Genomic DNA, 5,158 nt, shown 5'->3' with positions numbered 1-5,158 from the left:
AATGGATCATAACTTTTTATTGAAGTGTACCATACCTACAGAAAAGAGTCCAAATTATAGGTTGCTTAGTGTACATACCCATTTACCCTATGCAGAGATCAAGAAATTGAACATGACCAAGAATCCCAAAAGAGCCCTTGTTTGTTTTTTTTTTTAAAGATTTATTTATTTATGCATACAAGAACTGGGGAACAGGCCAGAGGTGTTGGGGGGTGAGAGGATTCACCAGAAACAGAGTGGGGAGCAGAACAGGCAGATTGACTGAAATACACCTCCCTGGGTGGGGATCGAACTTGTGTGCTGCAGTGACTGCAGATAGCTTCATAGGTTGCATCTTAACCCCTTGCGCCACCAGGGAGGCTCCCAGAAGAGCCCTTGTACTTCATTCTAAGAGTAACCTTTACCTTGACTTCCAATATCCTAAATTCATTTTTCTTAGTTTTGTTACTTATGCAAATGGATCAGACAGTATGTTCTCTTCTGTGTCTATTTTTTTTCAATATTATTTTTGTGAGATTGTCCATGGCATCAAATGTAGCTGCAGTACCTTCTCATTGCTGTAGAGTGTTACACTGAATATACCACGATTGATGTGTATGTTCTAATGTCAGTGGGTATTGTCCCTACCAGTAATGGGTTATCATGAAGAGTGCTACGAATTTTTCACACATGTCTTTTGCTGAACATGCCTATGTATTTCTGTTGCATATACACTTAGGGGCAGAACTGTTAAGTCAAGTTCAAGTTCACTAGGTTTTGTCAAACACTTTTCCAGTGGTGGTACCAACTTAGATTTGCTAGCGGTAAGAACTTTCTTCAGCAATACAGAAAATGTTCAAACTATAAAAAAGAAACCCAGATATATCTGAAATAGATAAAAATTAAAAAAAAATCTTTAGAAGGGCAAAAGATAAACAAACAGCAGATCTGAAAAATATTGGCAACACAGATGATAAATAAAGATTAACATCTATATAATATGCAAACTGCTCGCAAACTGCTCCTATAAGTTGACAAGAAAAAGACAAACAACCAAGAAATATGCACAGGCTATGAATAGGCACTTACATAAGATCAACTCTAAACATGTGAAAATGTGCTCAAGTCACTAGCAGTCAGAGAAATGTAAAAACAAGATTTAAAAAAAGTAACAAGCATATCATTTTATGCCCATAAATTTGCAAAAATTAAAAAGAAGGCTGCAGTAATGGCAAAATGCTGATAATCGCTGGAGCTGAGCTGTGAGTATCTGGGACTCATTATACTATCCTATTGACTTTCAAGATGTTTGAAACTGTCCATAAAACAGAAAAAAACTTCAAACAAACAAAAACAAGAAAGCTAAGCCTCTTCCTGCCAGGAATTTGGGGAAGATTGTACTTTCATATGGGGCTGTGGGATGTACATTGTTACAGCCTTTTTGGAATGCAATCTGGTAACAACTGCTTGAAATTAAAAGCACATACTCCCTTCGACCTGGAAAACCTACTCTTGGGGTTCTTTCCTATAAAAATAGAAATGCTGGGCCTCCCCGGTAGCGCAGCGGTTGAGCGCTGGGTTGCAAAGCTGCCCGCAGCCTCTGCAGCGCCAGTTCCATCCCCAGCTGCTCCCCGGCCACCAGAGGAGGGTCCCACATGGCGCGCAGACCTCTCCTGCCGCCCGCTGCTCCCCTCAGCAGTGTATTTCGTCAGTCTGCCTGCTCTGCTCTCCACTCTGACCCTGGTGAATTCTCTCACCCTCTCGTGCTTCTGACTGCACCCAGTGTTTGTAGAAATAAATAAATAAATAAATCTTTAAAAAAATTAAAAAAATAGAAATGCTTTATATACATACAGGTATATGTATATATAAAAGACAATTTATAATGGCAGTGGCATAAGGTACTTATTGCAGCATTGTTCCACGTGAAAAGAAGTAGAGACAAAGTAAGGGCCATTCAACTGAGAAATAACTGACCCAATTACAGAACATCATACTTTGGAGTATAACGCAGTCACTAAAAATAATAGAGTATGTTCATTAACTTGGAAAGATGTCTATGAGTTATATTGAGTACAAAGAGCAAATGCAGAAAGGAGCATTATAGGAGCCTACTTTTGTAAAACCATCTACATTATTTTATATGCTCATGGATTAATAATACAGAATGCAATATACTGATTTGCTAACAAGAATCTTAAGGTAGCTGGGTGGGGTATGTTGTAGGATGGAAAGGGGTAAAAACAGCAAAAAAAAGAAAAAAGAAAAAATATTTTCAAAAGCTGCTCTAAATACATTACATATATGCTATTTATGTAAAAGTAGTTGTACACATGTTGGGTGTGTGGGTGTGTGTGTGCATTAATGTGCATGTAAGGCCTCGCCCAGGTGAAACAGCTGTTTCCATAGTCTGCAGGGTAATTGTAATCTCCATATTTCCACACCCTGCCAGCTCCGTGCATAAAGTCAGCTTACTAGAATGCCTTCTCAAAAAAAAAAAAATTTTTTTTTTCTTTCATTCTGTGTATTAAAAAAGGCACAATTGGGCCTCCCCGGTGGTGCGGCAGGTTGAGTGCAGCACGGTAAAGCTGTCCGCAGCCTCTGCACTGTAGGTTCGATTCCCGGCCGGCCAGGAGCAACCCACATGGCTGGGCAAACCTCTCCTGCCTCACCCGCTGCTCCCCTCAGCAATGTATTTCTTCAGTCCATCTGCCTGTTCTGTTCCCGGCTCTGTCTCTGGTGAATCCTCTCACCCTCCCGCGCCTCTGGCCTGTACCCTGGTTCTTGTATAAATAAAAATAAAATCTTAAAAAATAAAAATAAAAAAGGCACGAATAAAAAAAAAAAGACCACCTCCTTGACATATTTGATTTACTTAACCTGTTAACTAACTTGCAAGGAAGGTTTCCTTGTCCCCAGACTACAGACGAGCAAACCGACTTTCAGAGTAGTTAAGAAATTTGCCCAAATTCACAAAACCTCTAAGAGCCAGGGGTTCTAATCCACCTCTGCTTGACTCTCCAGACTGTGACCTTAACCTGTGCGTTATACTTCCTTTCTCATCTTCTCGTGATGTGTTTTTCACAGGTGCATCTCGTCCAGATAAAGGAGCCACTGAGGCAGCTGCTTCTGTTAGACCATTTGGACCAGCTTGCTCGCTCTACCTGGTTTGCGCCCAAACCCCATCTGGGGTTTCTCTGCTCAAACTTGGTCCTCATTTGTCCCCTAGACATCTTGTGGCCCAGATCTCCTTCAGGGACTCGGCAAATTCAGATTCAGCGCTCAGGCATTTTTCTATCTCCTCCCACGCTGGGGGAGACGGGCGGTGAGTAACCACCCACCTGGGTTGGGAAGACCAAGGAGGTCAGGTGCCCAGGCTGGGTCTCTGAATCCGGGAGGAGGAGCCATCTGTCTGCCTCGGGAGAGGCCTCTAGTGGTGATCCTGAGAACCGCAGGCTCATCGTATAGGCCAGACCTGCAGAAGCAGCCAGCCAGCTCTTCCTGCTGCTGGGGTTGAGCCCCTTGGTTACCCATTGTGGGGGCAGAGGGGAGAGGCCGCGAGGGAGCTCAGGGGTACTGGGAGGCTTCTGCGGATCCCATCATGTTGAGTTTCCTGACATGGGTGCAGGTTGCACAGGCAGTTGTGTATATTCGTTCAACCAGAAGGAGTCAGTTTCTGAGAGTCTAGTGCTGTATTTCCGAAATTTTGTGAGTCGTCAGTGAGTCACAGCCATAGTCAAAAATTATTATATAAATTTACAATTAAATAAGTCATTTTTAAAAAGATTTATTTATTTGTGTATACAAGAGCTGGGGTACAGGCCAGAGGTGCAGGGGGTGAGAGGATTCACCAGAGACAGAGTGGGGAGCAGAACAGGCAGATTGACCGAAGTACACTGCTGAGGGGAGCAGCGGGCGAGACAGGAGAGGTCTGCTGTGCCATGTGGATTGCTCCCTGGCCGGCTGGGGATCAAACTTGTGCTGCAGAGGCCACAGATTGTTTCATAGTGCGGTTCTTAACCTCTTGCGCCACCGGGAAGGCCCTAAAGAAGTCATTTTTAAAACAAAAGTAATGCATACTTAAAATGTATTGCTTCCTAATTATTTCACTCTTCTCGCCCCTGAGATTTCTTACATGCACATGTGTGGTGGGAATACTGCATGACTTCTAGGGCATGTCACATCTCAATGCCACTCTGGCGCATTAGCAGCTTGGAACCCGCCAGGGAGGGAGTATTTATACCATGGAAATCAATCAGCAGATGCTACTAATCAAGGACTTGGCTTACTTTTTGTCAATTGCTTAGACTTAATAAAGGGATTGTTAGCGGGCAGAATGAGGGGTACCCCTTGATTCCCAAACCCACCTGCCCATTCTGCCATCCACCACATAAAGACAAAACATACTCCTAGTGCATAATACCTTCAATAGAAAAGAACTTTAATACAATGAGTGTGCAATAGAGAGAAGAGAAAGAATATAGTTTAAAAGTCTCCCCATGAAACACCCAGTCACCCATGCCCTCGTGGGTAAATGCCCAGCCAAACAGCGTTGGCCCAAAGTGGGGACACTGAGACTAGAAAGCTTGCTGTAAGCCTAAGGCACCGTCTGGTGCAGACCCATAGGGCAGGGGCAGAGGGGCCAAGCAAGTCTGGAAGGAAAAGAACAAAACCAAAGTCTAAATCAAGGTAAAGGCTGCCACTGTCAGACCTCATCTTTGCCTCTTCTCACCCAGTTTCGTGCTCGTGGCCTGACAGTTCCCCTGTAATCACCATGTCCTGGAACCCAGTCTCAGCCTCAGCTTCCCAAGGACCCAGCAGGAAGAGTCTCCAGATATTCAGAGCCTGGGGACAGAAGCACTTCAATAGGGTGAGCAGCCCCCTCCAGGGGGCTAATGTCTTGCAAAGTGATTCCTCCTCTGGCTACTGAGGGCTGGGGCTTATTTCTAGTGTGGAATCTGGGTGCTTGTTAGAACTGCAAAATCTTGGCCCCACCCCAGACTACTGAGGCAGAAATACTGAGGGTAGGGAGCGGAAATTGGAGATTTGGCAAAACCTGCAGGTGATTCTGGTGCATCCTGGCATCTAAGTTGGAACACACACATAGGTGGTGGGCCTGCCGCTCCACCTTCCCCCAGAACATGAGGGGATTAACCCCTTGAGGGGGACTTATTGCATG

Source organism: Talpa europaea (assembly GCF_964194135.1).
Source record: "Talpa europaea genome assembly, chromosome: 12".
In the NCBI taxonomy this organism is placed as follows: domain Eukaryota; kingdom Metazoa; phylum Chordata; class Mammalia; order Eulipotyphla; family Talpidae; genus Talpa; species Talpa europaea.
This window is presented reverse-complemented; position numbering follows the sequence as displayed.